This window comes from Lutra lutra, chromosome 13 (genome assembly GCF_902655055.1).
Source record: "Lutra lutra chromosome 13, mLutLut1.2, whole genome shotgun sequence".
NCBI classification, from domain to species: Eukaryota; Metazoa; Chordata; class Mammalia; order Carnivora; family Mustelidae; genus Lutra; species Lutra lutra.
Window position 1 is genome coordinate 50507714 of NC_062290.1, and position 25128 is coordinate 50532841.

Genomic DNA, 25128 nt, shown 5'->3' on the forward strand with positions numbered 1-25128 from the left:
ATCCTACTAGGTTTCCCTCAAATGTGATGAGTTGTTCTCTTTCTGCTTTTATTATTTTTTTCTTTCTGCTTTTAAAATATTTTGTTTTTCATTTTCAGCATTTAATTATGATGTATCTGAGTATAGAGCTCTTCGTATTTACTCTACTTGGTGTTCATTATATTTTTGGATATATATATATTAATATTTTTCATCAAATTTGGAACATTCATAACCATTATTTTTCCAAAAAAAATTCTTTTGTTATTTTGTCTCTCTTCTCTCCTTTTGGAATTATGTATCTGTTAGTGTTCTTAATGATGCCCCACATTTTTCTGAGGCTCTGTTTATACTACTTCACTTATTTTTATCTCTGTTCTCAGAATGACCATATTTATAATCTCTCTTCAAGTTTGCTCAATCTTTGTTTTGCCTCCTTAAATCTATTATTGAGCATCTGCTGATTTTTCATTTTTATTAATTGTAGAATTTCCACTTAGTTCTTTGTTCCAGTTTCTATCTCATTATTGACACTCACTTTTTGCTGAGATATCATCGTTGCGATTTTCTTTAATTATTTGCATGTGGCTTGCTTTAGTTCTTGGAACAAATTAATATAGCTGCTTGGAAGTCTGTGAAGTCCAAAATCTGGGTCTTCCAGAAGCAGTTTTGTTGAATGTTTTTGTTTGTTTCATTTGTATGAGGTACATGTTCTAGAGCTTTTCATGTCCCACAGTTTTTTTTTTTTTTGTTTTGTTTTTGGTTGAAAACTATATCTTAATATATTGTCAAAACTCACCTACAAACTCATTCTTACCTACAAACTCCTACAGGGTTTTTTGTTTTGTTTTGTTTTGTTTTTGTTTTTGTTTTTGTTTTTTGCTCGGTCATTTACCTCTTTGTTTAATGACTTGGTTGAACTGACTCTGAAGTTTATTTTTCATGCAATTTGAATCCTCTGTGTCCCTGCCTAGATTTCTTTCTTTTTTTTTCTTGTTTTATCTTTATCCTGTCTACTAAGGGTTTCCCCCTTGGCCAGCATAAGCCACTTAATGATCAAAGACTGTGTTATAGCCCCCTGACCAGTTAGATTTCTACTCTTCATTGTTGGCTATCTGTGTGGCTTGTGGACTGTTTTAGCCGTCAGTTTTTGGCCAATATTCAGCCAGAAACTAGTAGCTTGGAAGTTCCCACTCCAATTATTTCTGAGAGGGCATGACCTTGGGCTTACACACAGTCTTTCAGACTGCCAGGACTGCATGTTCTTTTATTTATAATAAATAAACTTTCTAGAAGTTCTTCCTTGATTAGAGTAACTTAATATTTAGCCAACATCTGTTTAGAGATTTTATTTAGACCCACTGTGCCAGTTGTTTTCTCCTCTCTGTTAATGGATAGGTGTGAGGCGCGAGGTGGTTTTCAAGTGTTCACCACATCCTGCTCTGAGACTGGGTATAGCTTAGTGAACTTGCACAACCTTCCTGGTTCCCAAATTGAGTGTGACCTCAGGGGGCTCCTCTTGTATCTTTCCCTTTTGCTCTCCATTAAACTTCTGATCGCTCTATTGTGTAGCTTGGTGCTGGCAGTATTATGGAGCTGCCAGACTCCTTTAATTGCTTTCTCCCAAGATCTTCGTTGTTTTTGACCATGAAGGTAGCATCAGTGAGAGTTGCCAGCACTGAAAGGAGTATTTCTGCAACATGGGCCGAGGGAGCATGAGGTACACTGATGACCTTCTCCCCTTGCTATGAAATCAAAGCCTTAGGGAAAGACAGGGAGAGGGAGCTTCCTTGTTTGTCACACCCACCCAGAGTAGAGTTTCCATAGACATAGCTGGGGAGTATCCTGGTTAGGTTGTGCTTCAGATGCCATAGACTCTTGCTATTCTTACTAAGATTTAGAAGATTTCCTCGAATGAATGTTTCTCTGATTATTATATATCCTTAGGACAACTTCTAGGGAGTTTAATTATCATCATCACCATCACTATCATCATCATCATCATCAATAATACAGAATGGGCAAGTGGGACTTAAAGGCATTTAAGCACTTCTTTTCATTAATGTAATATAATTCACCCAGCATTAGACCAAAAACTTTTATTTATTTATTTTTTTAGTTTTTTGAAAGATTTTATTTATTTGAGGGAGAGAGCATGAGCAGAAGGGAGAGGGAGAAATAGGCTACCTGCTGAGCAGGGGGCCAGATGTGGGGCTTGATCCCAGGACCCTGAGATCATGACCTGAGCCACCCAGACACCCCTAGAATAAAAATTATTAAAATATGTGTGGCAATTCCCTTAGATTCTAAAAACTCATAGATAAGACACACACTTCAAAAAAAAAAGGCTCATTAAAGTACTTTCTCACAAAAAATATTTTACAAGCGTAATTTTACTTATTTATGTATTTACCTATGATTTCAACCAAGGAACCACATAAAGACCTCCTTTATCATCACAGTCATTTAAAAGTCTTCTGAATGTATGTAAAAGAAAGGGATAAACCATAAACAGGAGGAAGTAAAATTACTCTTACTTGTAGATGATAATACTTTTTATTTTGAATGCCCAAGAGAATTAATTAAAATTATAAGTGGTACGGTAATTCAATGAGGAGGGTGGGTAACAGTAACCAGTGAGGTAATAAAATTAATGAAACGAATTATTTATAAAAGCAAAACCGAAATAAAGAAAATACCTCAGAATCAATAAGAAACCTACAAGATCTTGTAGAAGAACAAATTTAAATGCCACCAAAAGTCACAAAACAATACTTGAACAAGCATGAAAGCGTGGTTATTTTTGTCTAAAGTTGTATGGCAGGTAGAGCTGAACGCTAAGCAGGGACTGATTATGGTTAGCTGGACAGCCAATCTGTTTAGTGACCAGATACTCTCCCACAAGGACTGAGTGGTTGCCTGACATCTTTATCACACTAATGCACCGTTAGAATGCTGACGTTGTTAGAACAAACACAGTAAAGAACAAGCGTATTCTGTACCATGAAGACATATTAGAATTCTGTTGGAAGACAACTCCCTAGAAACCGAACTGCTCTTTTGAGGGTGAGTAATTTTTTTTTTTTTAAACATCATTGCTGACCTTCATAGATTTCCCCCCCCCAACCACCAACAAGCCACCCAGGAGTGTAATAATTGATGCATAATAACTCCTAGAATAAATGAAAATGCTCTGAGGCACTGGATAGTCTTCTAGGATGAGTATATATAGCCTCATCTTACAAACGAGTTTAGTGAACTTATTTACTGATGTTAAAAATATATGTATGACTTTTTCTTATAAGGTTAATTAACTGTATCTTAAAAAGGTATTCATCTTTCTATACAAATAATGTCCGAATATAGTGCCTCTATGTTTGGGTAATGTTAATAAAGCATTTTCTTTTTCTGGAGTCCAGAATAGAAATGTTTCTGTGGTTCTGCTTTTACAGAGGAAATTTATTATATTAGGCCACAGCTGTAAATTTTCTCCCTCCAATCCTATAAATTTCTTCTAAATGTTTAATGGTTTATAACTGTAATTATTCTTGTGTGCCAACATTAAACTTTAAAAAGTTTAATTTGGAGACTATTCGGAGAAACTCATCTTTTTTACAGCCTCATAAATAGTTCTTTGATGAAATGAGCAGAGGCTCTGTGTCTGCCCGAGGTGAATACAAATGACACCACATAGACTATGCTTATGGAGAGGAAACAAATGCTCTGATGCCTAAAGTGATCACCTGGTGCTCAGTAGCAATGGGGAGTGATATGTTCAGAGATGGGAAATGACAGAGTTCTCAAGGCTTAAGTCTATCCTCCTTGTTCCTGTCCTCCATGTTCTCCTCCACTTTATTTTCCTGAAATATTTTAATATTCCCACCCAGTTCTAATTTAAATAGAGGATGGCGTAGGGGTAGTCACATTGGGACATCCAAATTCCTAATCCAGAATATACAGTTCATGGCTTCTATTTAATCAATATATCTCAGTGTCACTTCTAAATACTATCTAATGGAGAGTGCATGACTATATTATATCTTACTAAGAATATATCTTAGTAAAATTCAGTTGCTGCATTGTCCCAGTTCTGGAACTAGGGTGAATGAGAACTTCTTTAGCTTCAAAGTGGGCTATGAAAGTTGAGATGAATATTGGAAACACTCAAGTGAGCAGTAATACACAGAATGTTTCCAAATGTCAGTTTATACACGTTAGTTCTTTTAAGTTCAATTAAGATAGAATAATCAGTCCATTTTCTTTAATTAAATTCAAGGGACAAAAATTGAAAACTTTTCCTATCTAGAGGTATACAGAAAGATATGGGCATGCCCTGAATAAGACTGAAGTTTTAGTTTTCATTTTTTAATTATTACTATTATGTGTTCATCTATATTTTACCACAAAACAGTGCATTTTCATTCTGTATAATTTGAATTGAAAATATCTCAAATTAATTTATAATATATTAACATCCTACTTAACCCAGAAAGCATTTAGGATGACAAATAATGAAATATATGTATATCTTAATTATTTCTTCAATATATTAATATATACATATGTTTGTAGCATATGCTTTTTCATAATTTTAAAACCCACACATAATTAAGAACAAAAACATACAGAAAAAGAGATTTAAGCATAATTGAAATTCCCTTTCAAAGGAGTCTGTTCATTGTACCGGTGTAATTCACCTATCATGGGAATTGCTTAGCCCAGTGAGATCTATGTCCAACTTCTGACTTACAGAAACTTAAGAGAATTAATTTCTTTTTTTAAGCCACTAATTTTGTGGTAAAACTTTTTATAGCAGTAGAGGAAAAGAATAAAATAAAAATGCAGCATAGGGGTTACATGTAAATATAAAATGTATGACAAAAATAGCACAAAGGTGGAGAGGGGAAAAATAAAAGTGCCAAAACAGCCAAACAAGAGTTAAAGAGAATGAGCCAACAAAGAAAATAAAGTAGAATCATAAAAATATATAAAATGACCCCCAAAAAGTCAGAAAAGGAGAAAAAGGGATAAACTAGATAAGATCAGTAATAAGCATAAATGAAGATGATAGATTTGAGGATAAAAATGCTAACAATCATATTAAATGCAAATATACACCAATTAAAAGTCAGAGAATGTCATATTGAATAAAATGCCAAGGTATACTTATATGCTATCTATATGAAAGAAACGTCAAAAATAAACACACATATGAATTTAAAAATTTGTATGGGAAAAAGATATACTATGGTAAAAGTAATCATAAAAAGGTTGGTGTAGTCACACTTCTATCAGACAAAGTAGATTATAAAGAACATCACCAAAAACAAAATGGCTATTTTATCAGGGTAAGAGGTCAGTCATTCAGGAAGTTAAAATAGTCTTGTACATTTATGCATATAACAGAGCTTCCAATACATGAAGCAAAAATGATAGAATTGAAAGAAGGAGAAGCCAATCCACAATTAAAAGTACAGATTTTAATACTCCTATCTCAGTAATAGATAGCCCGAGGAGACAGAAAATCAGTAAGCATATAAAAGATTTAATCAATACTATCAGCAAAATTAACGTAATAGACACTCTCTATCATCAACATTCTTTCCTAGGACACATGAAACATTTGCCAAGATAGGCTGTATTCTGGGACATAAACAAGTCTCAGTTGTTTAAAAGGATTCAAAATATAATTTTCTGACCAAAATGGAAACAAAGGGAAAATCAAAAACAAAAAGGTTTCTGGACAATCAAACATAAGCATCAAAATGAAAATTAAAAAGATACTCTGAATTGAGTGAGAATGTAAACACATATAACAAAATTTACAGGGTAGTGTTAAGTAGTAAATTAATAGCATAAAGTCTTATGCTACAAAAAAAAATATCTAAAACGAATGAACTCAGTCTCTACGCTAAGACACTATAAAGACAAAATACAATTAAATGTAGATTAGCAGGAAAAAAAAAACCCAAAGCAATCAGAATGGAAATATGAAATCAATTAAATAGCAAAAAAGAGAAAACCAAGGAAAAATAAAATATGCTTATTTGACAATATCAATAAAAAATTCTTCTAACTAGATTAATCAGAACAAAAAGTAGAGAAAACCACTATTTCCAAAATTATGAGAGAGATGATATCACTACATATTTTACAAATAATAAAAGTATAGGTAAATATTATGAATAACTTTATGCCAATTTTTCAAACTTGGATAAAATGGAATGTTCATTGAAAGGCACAAACTGATATAGCACATTCAAAAAAAAAAAAATGATAACCTAAATCTCTCTATGAAAGAAATTTGAATTTGCACCTAAAAACCTTTCCACAAAGAAAATGCCACATCAGAATTGCTTCCCTGAGGAATTCTACCAAACGTTTCAGGAAAACATAATAACAACTATGCAAAACTCTCCTAGAAGATAGAAGGAAATTTCCAATTAATTCTATGAGGCTAATATTACCCTGATATCACAATCAGAAAAATAAAAGGAAATACAACTACAGTACTCTTCATGAACATTCTAAATAAAAGGTTAGCAAAAGAAATGTATCAATATATGAAATATATTTTATTCATGAAAATATGGGATTTATCATGGGAATAAAAAATTGGTTTAATGTGCAAAATCAATCAAAATGTAATTCAACTTATTTATGACTTTTTTAAAAGAAGAAACTTGTGGTTATCTAAATAGACATAGGAAAAACATTTGACAAAATTCAACATATATCCAAAGATATCTCAAGCTAAGAATAGGAACTTTGTCAACCTGATAAAGGGCATCTACAAAAAAACCTATAGCTAACAACTTAATGGTGAGAAACTCAGTTTTTTCTAAGATTGATAATATATAACAAAAGAAAAATATCTCCTCTTACCACTCCGCCCATCATTGTACTAGAAGTCCTAGTCAGTGAAATAGGGAAACAAAGGAAATTAAAGTCATACAGGTTAGAAAGAAAGAAATAATACTCCCTAATTTCAGATAACGTGATTATGAAGAAAATCCCAGGCAATCTACGAAAAATATCATAAAGCTAGTTGGTGAGTTTAGTAAGGTCACAGAATGAAAAGTCAATACATGAAAAATCAATTGTATTTCTATTTACTGGCAACTGACAATTGAGAACTAACTTTTTTAATATAAAAAATCATCCAATAGCTTCTTTAATCATTAAATATATCACTCTGTCTTTTAGTTCTCCCTGCCATAATTGCTGTTTTTTCCATTGGCTGATAATTTTTTCTGGCATACCTGATAGAAAGAGGAGGATTGTTTAATCTCTCTGACAGAGCCATTTCCTTATTGGGATTCAGTTGAAAGTATCTTTCTGATCCTCTTTGCTAGACTTTTACGATCTATCTATACTCATCTGAATCAAATCAGGAATTAGAAATCATACAGTAGGTTAAACAGGGTAAGTTTGATATAAAGAACTGTGAAAGTCTGCTAAAGCACTGACTATAAGCTTATGGAAACGCCATATCGTGCCATAGGGATAAGAGATAGTACCCAAGGAAAGAAAAACTTAGACGTTGTTGGAAAAGCAGAACAGAAAAACATTTTGATGTTGTTGGAGAAGGTTTAGTTTGGTCTACTGTATAGCAGAGAAGTTTAGTGGTTTGCCCAAGCCAGAGATGGTCTGCAGTTCCTGTATAAGCGGGAGGCAACATCCGTATGCTGAGGGTGAAGCACCCTTCTGGGAACACTCTGGAAAGCAGCACTAGGTCCTGCCTTAGAAATCATGGTACAGGTACGGGCGGGAGATCTTTCTAGAGCTGATTTTCGTGTGCAGGGCCTCCTGAGGGTTATTGCCAGGCCTGGCCTAGCCTAGATCACAATGTTGGGGCAGATATCAACCAGAAGTTTCTCACTTACCCACCAAACAGCAGCACAAAATAGTTAGGAAGCTGGTCCCGAAACCCTGCCCCATGTCTCTCCTGCGCCCTCTACTGAGAAGCATAATATTACGCTCTCCACTCAGGAAGGATGCTTAAGAGTGCTGTCCATTAAGGACCAGCATGTATTGAAGGGCAAATTTGGAGTAGAGAGGGAAGAAATTGATAACTGGCATACCCTTTAAAAAATCGTACGTTCTACACTTTATATAGGTCAAATGAAAAGTGAATTATCCAACCGTATTCTATATAGATGTATTTCCACAGTCATGATCAGTAAGGAAATACAAAGTATAAATTTTCTAGACATAGTTAATATGAGGAATTCTTAAATGACTTTTTAAAAATTTTATCCATCTCTTTTTATCAACATATTTACAGTGATCACTACATTTGCTATGTGCATCCTTCCACTGTTCTTTCATTGCTTGTCCTTTGTATTCTCATAACCGTGTACAACTTTTCCTTTCTATATGCAACCTCATCTCCTTTACTGTCCAGATTTTTTTCATGACCTCATCATCTCTTAATTTTTAAAACAGAATTATTGAGGAATAATTGACATAAAATAAACTGTACATATTTAAAGTGTACAATTTAATAAGTTCTGACATATGAATATAACTGGAAAATCATGACAATCAAGGTAATGAACATAATCATCAACCCCAAAGTCAGGGCATGCTTCATTGTACTCCCTCATTCTTTTTCCTCCCACCTTTGTGGCTCATCTGCAAGCAGCCGCAGATCAGCTTTCTGTCATCATAAGATTTACTTATTATCCTTTTAATAACTCTAGAATCTGTAATGATACCACCTCTCTCATCCCTGATTTTGGTAATTTGTGGATTCTCTCATCTTTTGCTGCCCAGTCTGACTTGAGGTTTATCAAGTTTATTGATCCTCTTAAAGAACTAGGTTTCAATTTCATCTCTTCTATTTTTTTCCTATTTTATTGATTCCTGGTCTGATTTTTATTATACGATCTATTTAAAGGTAATTTAATTTACTTTTTTATGTTGTAAGATGAAAGACAAGTTCATTGATTTGAGGTGTTTTTTTTCTTTTTTAATATATATCCATTTAATGATATTTTTAAAAATTTTATCAATTATTAATAAAATTTTCATCATCATTTTATAGCTGAAGCTACATCCCACAAGTTATATGTTGCATTTTTATTTTCATTTTGCTCAATATATTTTCCAATTACACTTTTGATTTCTTCTTTGATACACTGATTATTTGACAAGTATATTACTTTGTTTCTGAGTATTTTGGAATTATCTGAAGATCTTTCTGTTATTGGCATCTTATATCTGATGTATTTATTCACACATTTGTACTCTTCATCTATTTGTGATATCATTTTCAAGATACTCCACCCCTGAAAATATATCCTCACTACTATGTAATGATACAACAGGACACTTGAAATTAGTAAAAAGTTCAAGTAAAGTATATATAATAGAACATATAAATGGAGGTGGAAAACATACACACACACACACACAAATAGTTTGACCAAATGAATACCAAATAGTATTCATTTAAAAGGAATTAATTTAAGCTCATATAATACTGATTAATGTAAGTTCACTTAACACTTGTGACAGCTGACTAGTCGTCATGTCAATATTTAGTTTTTGAACAGTTCAGGTCCTAAAATCTGCTTTAATAATGATCATTTAATGACCTCCCATGTCTATTATAACTAGATCTCATGAAACATAGTTATATTTATTAAATATATAGTATTAATGTAAGATGTTTGTTGAGGATTTACAACTACATACTGGATATATTGCTTTATATACTCATAAGTGTCTTTTAAGAAATAATTAAAGTATCTATTTAACCTTAATAATGATCCTATTAAATTTCAATTTAATGCCTAGTTAAGTATGTTTAGGGCAAATCATTTAGGCTATGCCCATACAGACAAAGTGAATTAAGGAAGCAAAATAGTTATCTGAATAACTTCCCCCAAAAGTAAATTTTAAAATCTACATTAGCTAGGACAAATGTATTCTTTGATTATTTATTTTATTTCTTTTTTAAAATATTTATTTATTGAGATAGAGAGAGTATGTGTGCACATGAAAGCTGGAGTAGCAGAGGGAGTGGGAGAGAGAATCCCAAGCAGACTCTGCTATGAGTGTGAAGCCAGATGTGGGGCTCAGTCTCCTGACCCTGAGACCATAACCTGAGCTGAAACCAAGAATTAGATGCTTAACTGCCTGTGCAACCCAGGTGCCCCAATAATATGTTTTAGATATCTCTGTAATTCTTGGATTTTTTTTTTTTCAAAGAATGAAGTTTATGTGCCATTAAAACTATAATAGAAGCTCTTCAGGATAGTTTTCTTTTTTTCTGTTTTTTGTTTTTGTTTTTATTTTTTTTTCTATATTCTTTGCAATGACATAACCAGCTGGATCAATCAGGATATATAGAGGTCAAACACAATAAATTCTTAATACAAACTACCTAACTCGAATTAGAAACACTAAAATGATACTGATATAGTGTCAGTTTTTGTGGATTATAAAATTGTATAGTTTTTTTAAATTAAAGTCTTACAAAATATTATACTGTAATTTTCTAAGTGTTGTTAATGTAAAAACAATTCAAGAAGTTATCCTAGTATTATCTGCATTTGTATAAGAAAGAATTACTTTGTCTCAACTATATAGCAAAGAAAGCATATTATTAATTCATTATTTGACTCGCTAAAATCATTAGTCATATGGTAAAAGATAAACTGAGGCATATTAAAAACATTAAAGAGTTTATTCCAAACCAAAAATGGTTAGGAGCATGCCTCAGATAGGAACTAGGGGAAAGACTTCTGCAGAGAAGGTTTAGAAGCAAATGGGGTACCAGGGTGGCTCAGTAGGTTAAGCATCTGCCTTGGGCTCAGGTCATGATCTCAGGGTCCTGGGATCAAACCCCACTTCGGGCTCTCTGCTCAATGGGGAGTCTGCTTCCCCCTCTGTGCTCACACTCTCTCTCAAATAAATAAAATATTTGTTTGTTTATTTGTTTTTTAAGAAGTTTTAGAAGCAGGAAAAGGAAATTATTTGATTGGCTACAGCTGAAAGCCTAGTTGACTATGATTAGTTTTCCTTAGATTTGGATTTCTTAACCTTGAGGCATTCATAGGCTTAAATTTTGGTTTGCTTATTTAGGTCACCAAACCATTAAAACCACTTTAGTGTAATGGCTTCCTTGTTTAGTTAATTTAACATATAATATTTATTTTTTCATTTATTATGTAAATACCATTTTTCTGAATGCTACTCATGTTTGAAGATTAGAAGTGTGTAGAAATCTTTTTCATTTTAAAGGGGTAATACATATGCAAATAAGACTATTAAAAGTAAAAACATATTGTCATAAATGCAAAAAAAGTGTATAATTGAAAATATTTGGGTATTTAGGGAAATAGGCAATTATCTCTAAAGGAAAGAAGGGAGGGAAGTGTTATGATAGGAGTAGCATTTGAACATGTTCTTGAAAAACTGTTAAGATTTGGAAATACAGAAATCAGCAAATAAAGGACTGAAAATAGTCCCAAATAACTAAATTATGGGAATGGAAACACTTTTTATGAGTCCAGGACATATTTTCTGACAAAAATGACTATGTTTCAAGAAGGAAATCGTGCAGGAGATCATTAGCAATGGTCAACATTGACCAGCAAAACTGATATGAATGTCCAGGCAAGGAGTTTGGATATTGATGAGGTTTATTAAAATGTTTTGATTATAATTTTTTTAAAGAACACATTGTATTTAATAACCTGGATGCTTCCATTGACTCTGTATAACTCATATATTATTTGTTTAAATAAGCATGGAGTGCCTGGGCGGCTCTGTCAGTTCAGCATCTTGACTCTTGATTTTGGCTCAGATCATGATCTCTGGCTAATGGGATGGAGACGCACACTGGGGTCACACTCACTGAGGAGTCTGCTTGAGATTCTCTCTCCCTCTCCCTCCCCACCACTTGCACACATGTACTCTTTTCCTTTCTCTCTAAAATAAATCTTTTAAAAAAAAAAAGCTTAACTATACTTTGGAAGGGAAAAAAATGAAAACTATTATTTTTCTTTTAGAAAAAGTCTAATATTAAGAGGACCCCTGAGAAGACTAATCATGTGTCAGATTTTATTCCATACTCTTTTAAATAGTCATTGTAAAAAGACTTGTGGTGTCCAATCAATGAAAAAAAAAACCCAAATTGTAATATTTTGAAAGTCTATGTCCAATTATTTCCCTAAATCTCCTTCCTATACCATTCCTGCCGCATGATTCACCTCTAGTCCCCACTGTTTCTATGGTAAAACAGCTCTTCAAGTTCTCATGAACTGATCTATAATCTCATTGAAATTGATAAAGTAGTGACTTAACATGTAAATCACCACCTTGGAAGAAGAGCAGGAAGAAGGCTAGGTAGTTCTCCATAAGAATTAAATGCTAATACTGAACTTTTGGCATCAATGAATTCTGTTGGTATTTTAGTTAGGACTCTGGTTTGCAACTGGTATAAAATTCAAACCAAACAAGGTTAAACGGGGAATTATTGGTTGATGTAACTATAATATCAAGTGCAAGTTTCACTTAAGAGGCAATTAGATGGAGGCACTCCAACAGTGTCTCATTACCACAGTATTTTCTTTTTTTTTTCTACTCACAGCCTCTCCTTTTTCATGATTCACTCCTTATTCAGGGGGATTTTCATCTTTCCAAGACACTAATAACAGCTTTGGATCTGATATACCTCAGGTATGAATCAGGTGGTAGAATGCAGGTTTCTTTCCCAGAAATTCCATTAATGGTATTAGTATTATCTTGTTTCATTGGTTTCAATTAACTCAGAAGTTGCCTGTTATGATGACAGTGAATGCGATGCTCGATGAGCCTGGGCCCAGGACATCCATTTACCACCTGTGGGTAGAAGTCCCTAGAAGTGGGAGAAAAGGTGTATTTTTTGGGATGGGGGGCAGATTGCCGGTGCAGCTATCAGGGAAGACACCAAATGCCAAGTAAAACACAAACAACCAAACACACCTAAAATTTAACTGACCCAATCTGACAGGTGAAAAATTATTCTTTTTCTACAGAAACTTCATTACTTTTGCAACAAAATTCGAATGTTTTGTCAAAACGTAAAGTTGACTTTGATTAAAATTCCGTGACTTGTGAATTGTTTGTGCTTTCAATAATAGTGTCAGGTGTGGGCAATTTATGTGGCAATATGATCTATTCCTGAGACTTCTCTCTCAACCAGAAAACTAATATTTTGTTAAGTGTCAAGTTTTAGATTTCACAAGAGGCTGTACCTGCTGTTCCACTTTATAATTCAGACTAAGTCACTTTCAATTTATCTTTCTGTTTCACTGTTCTTCAACAGTACTATCAAATGAAGCCAACTGACTCCTGGTACAATTTCTCGACCCAGATCCTTCCTCTCATTATCAAAATGAGTTATCTTTTGCAGTCCACTTATCTTTTAGAGTGGTCATTTTTTTAAAAAAATTAGTTTTTAGAAGAATGTTTGTGAAGGTCTTTATTAAATTCCCACAAAAGATGATTTTATAATACTTACTTTGACTAGAAATTGAAAGAATCACTTCTCATCAAATGTGTTCAGGATTATGAACCAGCAGCTTCTACCTTTCATACCTCAAATGTGTGGTCTCTTCACACAGAAGAAATCCCACCATATTATTAGTAAAAGAACTAGTGTAAAAGAATTTGACACCTCATTTTGTAGCATACAGAATAAATGGAGAGTCAAATATACTCCTTAAAGTGGTCTAAAGATGATGTTAAGACTCCCTAGGAGTCTTAAAGAATTTGAACTAAATCTGTGTCACTGTGTTGTTTTCTCATCATACTGTTTATGTTTTAGAGACACACCAATATTTGGAATGTTTAGAAATGTTATATGCTATTTCAGATTGATTCGACTTTAAATTTGATCTCCACCGGTAATGTTACCCTTTATCTTTTATGTTACTCTTCTCTCCAGGATCTTCTGCTTATATGACTCCTTGTTCAGGATCTCTTCCTGCTGGAAACCCCTCTTACCTCCACTGTAGTTATTTCAAGGACTCCATTGATACTTCTGTCTCTATACTCTTAATATCTAATATAACACTTCTAAGTGAAATTCTGTGACCAGGCACAAGCAAACTTTCACTAAAGGTCTCTGTAACCTATTCAAACTAAATGTAAGATTTCAGGGGGAAAAATGTCTGTTCTGTCATTGTTCCTGTGTTTTCTTTTCTATGGGTTGTCAACAGGGAATCTATGGGTTCCAAAAAGTTTTTCAAATCTGAAAGCAATGCAACAAAGAAAGGTCAGTCACTTTTACTCCCTTAAAATTTTACTGTTATAATGTTATAAATGGCCATATATATATTTAGATGCCTTTACAAATAGATAAATATTAATAATACACATATTTATATTCAGCAAAAATACATATACAAACAGTTGTACTTTTTGTTCATCTCCCTTCTTCTACATGAACATGATAAATTTGGGATTTATATTGAAGTCATAAAATATTGTCCCCTATTGATTACTGACTATAGTCTTCAAAGCTGAAAAAAAAGTCAAAAAACAAAAAGGTACAAAAAATTCTATATTATTTCTTAGAGAAATCTCAAGACATAAAATAGAATGTTATATTCTTCTACCATATATTTGCCTTTTTTTCTACTAAGCACCAAAAATAGGGAAAATCATTTCAATTGAAGGGGAGCAAAATTTATCACCCCAAAACATGCCTCTTTGGCATAGGATTATTTTGAGCTCATTATTTTTAAGAAACAGACAAAGAAGCTCTGAAATTGAGAAATTACCCTTTCTAAGGGAAATTTACATTTATAAGGAAAATTACCATCTGTAAGGGCATCTTCCTCTCTGAACCAGGAAGGAGATGACCAAATCTCTGTAAACACTTATCAGTGAAGAAGGCACCAACTTAAATGTGGATAACAAACATATCCTTGTTTATTGTGCTTTCCTTGATAATTTTCTATAACTCTGCTTGCCCCACCCCCAACATCTTTCTTTCCTCTTTCGCTGTGTGATGGTATTTAAGGTGGTACCTTGGGCTATTTCAGGGAGTTACTCAGTTCTTCTGGTTATCTCATATAGATAACAGGAGGTATACATGTTATTCAGTTTCTGTGGTTTTTTCCTCCTGTTAATCTGTTATCGCCAGCAGCAGTACAGGGCAGAAATGGGGAGGTCTCAGCCAAGAACAGTAAAGGAATTTTTTTTTCCTCTCTTACACAATCTAACCAGGGACTGGTATTTGAGAATTTTTTAGAATTGATCCATGGTATTTACCAACATCCCACTTTTTTGGTGGTGTGTTCCAATTGGGTGGGGGCTGGTGGCTCAGATGAAGGAATTCACCCAGCATAAAATGAAGATAGATATTTATTGAATACACTTCAAGGGAGCGATGGGCAGAATGGCAGAGGAGAGACTGCCAGGAGGAGGTGGTAAGAGGCTATCATTACAGGGTGGAGTGAGGAATTATGGGAACATAAGGAATTTTCCCTTTTTTGATAACGGTGCCTAGTTGTAAGTAGCCTATTGGTTAGTTAGGGCTTATGGCCATTTTGAGGTGGGTTGCTTAAGGAACCTGTTTGTATTCAGCTCTGCGTTTACTGTGCGCCCTTTAGGCTTGCTCAAGTTTCCATTATTCAAGCCTGTTTCCTAAAAGCAGCCTCTACATTCTTTATAAATACTAAACCCCCTTTTTTCCTTTATCTTGGCACTGTGTTATTTACTGAAAGTTCCAGTGAGCTTTTTATCATTATATGTGGGCCTCTGATCCCCCGTTTGGTGTATTTGATGAATAACAAACAATTTCAGGATAAAACTGGCACAGTGTCAGGTTTATTTAATTAAGCCTTCCTTCTACTTGGGATTTGGGTGTCTTACCTAATTCCTGGTTCCTTGAGCAGGCTGGAACTTTTTTTTTTTTTTTTTCCTCTACCTGGGCCCATAAAATTGCCTAAAATTGGTAATTTTCTCTTGGCCAGCTACCCTATGGTGACCATCTTAGACTCTCACTGCATGTAGTGTACAAATTTGTTAATGCCCTGAGAGGAAAAGTGGCAAGTGTAATACTGGGTTTGGGACAGTGACCTCTTCTTCCCAGGATTTTGTCCTCTCTAATTTGACTGGCTCTGAAGCTCATGAATGTTTATAAATAGGTTTTTTCTTTCATATTTCATAGAGCTTTGCTAGGTCTTCTCAACCAGGTTTTAGTCTCCTAAAATTGATCCCATTATAGCCTACAGAAGCCCCTTAACTTACTCTAAAATATGTGTTTTTGTTAAATGTGTGTGTCATCTGTACATGTGTACCCACCTGTGGTATTAAACTTATATATCTGGCTTTTTCCCATTTCTAATTCAATCTGCCTAGTAAGTCATACATAATTTGGGGAAGAAATACATCTTTTAGATTGCATGGATAAATGAACATTTATCTTTGGAAATATGAGTATATCAAGAGTAGGTACAAAGTTTGAAAAAGTGTTGCAAAGAATAGAGTTTGTACCCAACGTGGCACAGACATCCAAATAAATAGTACTCGTTATATCTCTCTGGAGGAAAAAAAAATGTAAAGCTGTAATGATACAGTAAACATTCTTGCTGCACGCCCAGTAGCTACCTCTTCCCCCCAACTTCCACCTCTAGTTTGTGTTACCAGAAACACAAAACCCCAATTCTGGTCAGTTACTGAGTATCCATGTGTTTCAGCTGGCAGCTCAGGATAAGTTTATCTTTTAAAGAGTATATGAAGATTAGATGCTTTTCTAACCCTCTTCTGGTCTTTGGGTAGTTTTGTTGGAAAATGCAATTTCTGGAGATTTTAGTAGAACTTAAAAACAGAAGCCTCAGGGGTGAGGAAGAAACCAGCACACTGTAGATGTCAGAACGGTAAATTGGAAGGAACCAACATCCATCAAAATTTAGTTGAGTTACTGAAGTGACTTGCTCTGGAAAGAGTCCATCATTGGATATCACAGTAAGTAAGACAGTGTGGCCAGGTTGCATAATTCACTTGAAACTATGTCAAAGTCGAAAAATATCCCAACTATAACAGGGGCATTTAGGGATACCCTATGACCGTTCTCATGTTTAATTTTATTAATTCATTAAAAAAAAAAAGCAGTATGAAACAAACATGATGAAACACGATGAAACAAGCAGTATGAAACAAAATGAGACTGTTGCCATCAGGTGGATTCAATATGATGGGTGAGAAATTAGTCAGGTTGCCATTTTGTCTTTCAGCAGGCTTCTGTTTCTTTTAATCCTTGGAAACTGTATCTGTTTTGATTTCTCTATTGCTTTCTTTCTAGATCCATGACTTATGTCCCTGCTAATGCTTCTCTCTCATCTGTAGTTCTCTACCCTGCCCTGTCCCCTCAACCTGTGAAAATGTCACCTTCATTCAGTGTCTTCTCCAAATTGAAGTCTTTTCTTACATCTGCCAATAAAACTACTTTCGCTTTTCCTGGATTTTTCTAGCACGTTTCTTTTTATACCTTTCTTATGCACACTGACATTTTGCTTTCTATTTTACTCTGAGTTTACGATATGTAAAGCCAAAGATGACCTCATGTATACAGAGAGATCCTTGGAAGAGGGGAGGTTTTTCATTCATCATTATTTTAGGTGTTTAAGTGATAAGTATCTAATAAGTATTGATACTAGATAGTAATGATATTAGAATACTGATTTAGAAATAAACAAATTTCTATCTGAGACTCTCTCTTAGCTTGCAGGTGTCTCTGAGAGTAGTTACCCCTTTGGATCCAATTAATGTTTAGCTTTTGCTTGCAAGAACAATTCAGTCCTGAAAGTGGTATCAGCCATAAAAATGAGATACAAAAATTAACTTTTTTTTTTAAACAATTCATTTCCCCCATGGGAAGCAAATAGGTAGAAAAGTAAATGAAATTAGCATTCTTATCTTCTCTCCTAGCATAGATCTTAAGGCAGTCTGGATGAGTTTGCAAGATTAACATGCTAGAATTTCGCATAAGAATTGTTCACAGCTCTATGGATGAGTTTAAATGTAATTCGGAAATATCATGATGGAATTTAATTTCCTAAAAATGAGCACAGACATTGCAAGGATTAGAATGCAAAACACCACCAATTTTCAGTAAGCATTTGCTGGAGTCTACCTTGCTGTATACAAATATTCTGTAATTCAGTATGCACTGGTTATTTTTCTATCAGAGGTAGTACCTCGTTTAGTTTTTTTTTACACACACTGAGAATTTGTTGTCTTTTAATTTAGGGAAGAAGAGCATGTTGCCGGGACCTCCCTCTTTGAATAGGTTTATTCCAAAGGGGACATATTTCCTGTGCTTTAAGATTCATAGTCTTACTTAGCAGAAAAAGATGAAATCCAAGTCCAGTGGAATCTAAAAGGAAAGAAACTTGGGGACTTTGCAGGTTGTTCAGTTTAGTTTTCTAATTCCTTTAATAATCATGAGGTAGATATGAATTACTAACATTGCTGAGTACTTACTATGTCTCAGGTATCATGCTTAGTACTTAGCCTACGTATTTCACTGAGAATCAGTAGACATCACCATGTAAAGTAGGCTATATACCTTTGCTTTTGTCATTCTTGAAAATGAATAAGAAGAAAAGATCTAGGATCACTCACTCTGCCTCCAGTCATCCTCTACCTTACATCCTTTACTACAAATCATTTCATAACTATAAAAATGAGGGCCAATTAGTCCACAGCATTAATTTTACATTATATTTTAATCGGTATGCCTAACTGATAGTATTGTCCTAAGGACTTGAAATGTGGGTAAGATTTTGATAGAAGGGCTTTTTAAATTCTAATTTATTATATTCATTATCACCAAATCCATACTAGGTATTTTCATTTATGTTACCCACAGGTTAACTAAATTGCTAGCTTTTAGGAAGGAAAAGTAAATAGAGGCTGAGGGAAACAAGAGTAAAACAAGTGAAGATGTTTTCATAAATGACATGATGGGAGTGTAATGAAATGAGTTACCAGTTGGTCTAGTCTTTGCCAGGAGCTTCCTGCCTAAGTGTGGCCTCTGCGCTTCAGCTTCCTCATCTGTAAAATGAAGAAGATTGAATTCCATTTTCTTCAATATCCTTTAATTTAAGGTATTGCATGGTACTAGGGAACAAGAAGAAAGAAAGTAATTTTTCCTAAGACTTGAACAAAGTTGAACAAGACAGTTTGTCATTTCCTGAATATTTTGACACAGAAAAGGAAAAATAATTTATTTTTGGCTTTTTCCTTCCAGCGTAATATCGATAGTTTACACTGTAACCAAAGAATAGTTAGTACACTTGATTTCAGAAATATATTGAAAGTATAAATCCGGAAATATTGAAAGAGCAAACCATTGAATGATATGTAGACTTATGTTGATTCCTGCTACCTATAATTCAAGGATGATGTTGTAATAAACATTAGAAAGGAAGTTCACTGGAGTTTGGGCAAGATTGAGAAGACCTGGCTTTCTACACAAAACAAGTAAAGTAGTCTACATAGTTACTGAATACTTGGATATTGACATCTCATGAGACTCACAAACAATGCAAGAACCATTCACTTAAGTATAGATGTGTGGTAGTAGGGTGGCCTTGCTGTTGACTTCATCTCTTTTCAGAGACTTGGCAGAAAATTTCTACTCTCTATAGCAACTAAGGGTATGAAGTTATGTACTGAAAGGGAATTCAGGCCATTCTTCCTTCTAGTTTTGTAAATTCTTTAGCTTAAAAAAAAAATAACACGAGGGACACCTGGGTGGTGCAGTTGGTTAAGCGTCTGCCTTAAGCTCAGGTCATCATCCTAGGGTCCTGAGATTGAGCCCCACATCGGGCTCCTTGCTCAGAGGGGAATCTGTTTCTTCCTCTCCCTCTGCCCCTCACCACTGCTCATTCATATTCTCTCTCTTTCTCAAATAAATAAATAAAATATTTGAAAATAAAATAAGTAATAAAATAAAATAAAATGGTAGGGGCACCTGGGTGGCTCACTGGGTTAAGTGTCTAACCCTTGATTTCAGCTCAGATCATGATCTCAGGGTCCTGAGAGCCAGCCTCATGTCAGGGTTTGCACTGCTGTGAAACCTGCTTAAAATTCTCTCACTCCCTCTCTGACCCTATCAGCTCCCCTTTAAAAAAAATAAACAAACAAAAAAATAGTTTCAAAATAAAATGGTATTTTTAGGGACAAATTCACAATATATATTATAGACTCAGAGCTCACAAATTTATCATTTTCAGTTACTGAAACACTGTGGGGGGAGAAAAACAGTAATAAGCAAAATGTTTTTTGAGTCACAAAGAGATAGCATGTAAAATGCATATATTAATACCCAGTCTAACAAAAGACCATGGGTTTTTGGTTCAGACGACATGAAACATAATAACATAGAAATGACTCCTGGAGACAGATTGTTTTATAACCTCAGTAGATAAAACAACTTATTGAACGCTTACTATTTGGCATTTATTACCCTAGGTGTTATATTACCATAATGAAATGGAATTATTTCATAAATTATTATAATGAATTACTACTTATTTCTACTTCATAGATGTTGAACCTGAGGCTCAGAAAGATGATGTAACTTACCCTAAGTCACACAGCTATAAGTGATATTGTTAACAATTTATTTAATTTCATACAATTGTAGTATAGAACTCATACATGAAACTATGAAATTTTATCACTTTTCTAACAATGGAAAAGTGATAATATGTAGTTAAAAAAATAGAGATGACATAAGGAAATTAAAAAAAAAATTATGGAAGGGACAAGTATAAATATAAACAAAGACTCGTCTACCAGTGCCTGGGTGGCCTCAGTCCATTAAGTGTCTGCCTTTGGCTTAGGTCATGATCTCGGAGTCCTGGGATTGAGCCCCATCTCAGGCTCCCTGCTCAGTGAGGGAGTCTGCTTCTCCTTCCCTCACTTTGTGCTCTCCCTGACTCTATGAAATGCACAGATAAAATCTTTTAAAAAATGACTTATTGATTAATATATTTGCTATTGTTATATATTAACTGTTGCAGCAGATTATTTTACCCTTAGATTTCTATAATTTGTGCATGGCAGGACAAATTTACTGAATTTACTGACTGTAATTTTTCTTATATATAAAATTGGGTTGTTTCCATTGTGGGAGATACTGTGATAATTGTTTGTAAAGAGTCTAGAACAATGATCTGGAATATTTTGAACTCTCAGTACATGGTAGTCATTAATGACAATGTAATATAGCATGGGCTTAGATTCCGGTATTTGGGTTCAGGTGGATCATACCACATTTTTTTTGCCTGATGCTTACATCAATCAAAATGCTTATAATGTATTTTGCAATTGTTTTATATATAAATGAAGTACACCAATAGTAATAAAAAATTGCAGCACTATTCTTTTAGAAAAAATTTGTAGAAGATATTTCTAAATTTCCCAATACATTTGAGCATAAAAAAAGTCATGATCTGGGGCTGCCTGGGTGGCTCAGTGGGTTAAAGCCTCTGCCTTCAGCTCAGGTCATGATCCCAAGGTGCTGGGATCAAGCCCCGCATCAGGCTCTCTGTTCAGCAGGGAGCCTGCTTCCTCCTCTCTCTCTGCCTGCCTCTTCTGCCTACTTGTGATCTCTGTCTGTCAAATAAATAAATAAAACCTTTAAAAAAAAAAGTCATGATCTGTTTCCAACACTAAATGATTATTAGTTTAAATTCATCAGAAATACATAGTTAGTTGTTGAAAGTCATATTCTAAAATGCTGATGCATTATAAATGCTCACATTAAACATAAATTGCCCATGTCAGAGACAAACCATTTATATGGCACATAGTCACAGATAGTATTGGTTATTTTACAACCCCTTGGTAAAATTTTATAAATATTGAACCTATCTAGAAAAAATATATTTTTTCTATGTCAATTCAACCTGAAAAAAATATCCCTTTTTTAATCTTAAAAGAGTGAACCCTATTAATAAAGGGATAAGCTATTTTTTTCAACAATGAATGATATTCATTGTGCCTATATTTATTTTCATCAATTTGAGAGAAACACCTAAAATGCCAAATAAATATAAAAGCAATTATTTTAACATATGGCTGATCTGTAGACTACAAAGGAAAATTTTTGGTGACAAGAACAGAAATAAGTAAGCATCATAACTAGAGTTTTCCCCAAAGGTGTTTGGTGATATGATAGCTTTACTTTTTAGGACCTGAATGTATTTAAAAGTGTTTCTAAATAGCAGGGACAGAACAGAGCCTGAAACTATATCAGAATGGCCTATTAAAAAATAACATGCTTATGTGTAATATCAGGACCTAAGACTCCCAAGAAATAACACAGTCAGTAAGACACACACACACACACACTCACACACACCCCTGTGAAATCTATGAAGAGAGAATATAAAGATATATAGTTCTCTTGTGAAGGCTTGCTCTGACAATTTCACCCAGAATATTGCACAAATGAAGGCTAAATTTACTTAAAAGCTCTTCTCAGAATGGCAGTGTTTCCACGAGTTTGGCAAAGGAATCACAAGTCTACAATACAGGAACTCACTTTAAACCCACACCTCAAGAGCTTTCCACAGAGAAAGTTCCAAAGAATATGGCTTAGATTCAAAACTTACTAAAATCATAAAAAAAATAAGTCCTCATGAGTCAGTAGGAAAATATAATTTAAAAATCAGAACTGCCAAGCTCATACATGTTGGAATATCAAGAACAAAGACAGTATCAAAAATTATATCTAAGATATAATTTAACATCAGAGAAGAAGATTGAATTAATCAAGCTCCTCAGTTCATGGTATGCCTACATTGGTCTCTTTGAAGTCCTTTTTCCTTTCATTCATTTCCCTTTAATTACATCTTTTTTATAATCTTGTAGGCAGTGGTTGAGGTATGTAGATATATATGTCCTTGAATTGGCATGTGTTATTGGAAATATGTAGGAAGGTTTTGGGATCTGTATTTTTTATTTACATACATGCTACTTTTGTCTTATGTAATTTACTCTGTGCTGCGTTTTTAAAATATATGTTGTTTGTTTCCATGGAGTTTGTTTTAAACATTCCGTATCGGTGTTCCAGTTTACATAACTATTCTCTCTGTTCACACAAGCACTTTGTGATGAACATCCTACATGATCCTTTATAGGACTTCATGAAAATCTGAATGAGAGAATGAGGGAGAGAGGGAGGATTTGAGTCAGGGGAGAAATGCTTACTCTTAGGTACTTACTGAATCTGAGTAAGTTACTATTAGGAATGGCTTTTTTTGTCTTCCCTCTCCTCCATCTGACTTTATTCTAGTAATTAGGATTCTACAGTTCATTGTGTTTGAACAATAAAGGCCAGCTCCTAATTTATTGTTAGAAGTTTGGGGTTTGCTTAAAAGCTTTTAGGCAAGGTTGCCAAAAAAAAAAAAAAAAAAAAAAAAGTTCCATGTTGTCATTATTACACAGTGTCTAGGGAATTGCTCTGTGGCTTTAGTATATAATACTTAAATACTTGATACTGTTTCTAGTATTATATACTCAAAAGCCACAGAATTTGGTTTCTGACCTGAACTTAATCTCTATGTCTACAGCTTTCTAGCTCTGTAGCATTGGTCTGATGCCTTAACTTAGGAACTTTGATTTTATGATATGTAGTAGGAATAAATATTTGTTTTATATAATTACTGTTATGACTAGTAAAAATAACATACATAAAATGTCTTACCATAATAATCCTGAAATGCAAATTCCATTCCACCTTTCTGCCTTCCATAATACTTAGGGAAGTGGCTCTTCATAGTTGTAGGGCATTGAGTACTTTGAAAAGTAAGTGAAAGCAATTCCCCAGTTGTGTTAAAGAAAAATGTATATATAGTAAATACAAAATATACACACAACAGCAAGGTGATCATGGACCTCTTTTAGGGACCAAATGAGTTGTTATTTTTTTTAAGACTTTATTTATTAATTTGGCAAGGTTCACAAGTAGGCAGAGAGGCAGGCAGAGAGAGAGAGGGGGAAGCAGGCTCCCTGCTGAGCAGAGAACTCATTGTGGGGCTCAATCCTCGGAGCCTGGGATCATGACCTGAGCCGAAGGCAGATTCTTTAACCCACTGAGCCACCCAGGTGCCCCCAGACCAAATGAGTTTTTAAAAATATTTTCAGTTTTATCTGAGCTTCTGGCATTTACCTCTTCTCACAAAAGATAGTCCCAAAATATGAATTAGATTCACAGCCCCCATGATTGGGATGAAGAATTGTTTATTGGGAACTGATATAACTAGCTCAGTAGCAGCAATCCAGCCCAGCAGAACTCTTTACGCTCCATTTCTGTGTCAGGAGATAAAGAATGAGAGCTTTCTGCATACCTTCTACAAATTATAATTTGCTTTATTTAGAACCTTCACTAATGGTTTTTGTTTTCTTGTCCTGAGGCACACGTCTCTGTCTGTGCCTTTGGTTAATGATTTCATTTTCTGGCATTATTTATTACTTGTACTTGTCAGATTTTTAATTGTATAATTAAGACACCATTGGTCTTTGCTAATAAAAAATATCACCAAAGTGTTGTGACAGGGTTGTACCAAATAAATTCTAAGGTCACAGAATATAAAAGGAAATTTAAAGATTTCAAGCAACAAAGTTGTGTAACGTATTTCTCTCAGAGGCAAGCTTAATCCAGCAATAACCAGTTTTGCTAATAACAATTATAACATAATTATCGGGCTCTGTGTTATTCAGTGAAATGACATTAGACCACTGACCAATGTTTGAAATGGAGAATTTTAGGAAAATACAATTAGGGGAAAACAAATATACATTTTTCTCCAGTTCCTTTCTATGAAAAGAGCAATGCTGAAAAATATATGAGACCTATTTAGAACTAAGAGGAGTTTTCCTTGTAGAAAGTTTATGTCATTTGCTCAAGGTCAGGTACTAATAGGGTTTTCTCCACTCCATTCTCATCCTAGTCAACTTTGCTGGTAAGATTTTGTTTTTGTTTTTTTCTTTCTCTTTTAGTTTCCTTTTTCCCTATGCTTTGGGCATGCTACTGCTTGGCTCCACTAGTAATGCTAATAGTTCACGGACACCCATGCCTCTGGGATATGGAGGTTTGGGGAATGCAGATGAAAATATTTATAGCAA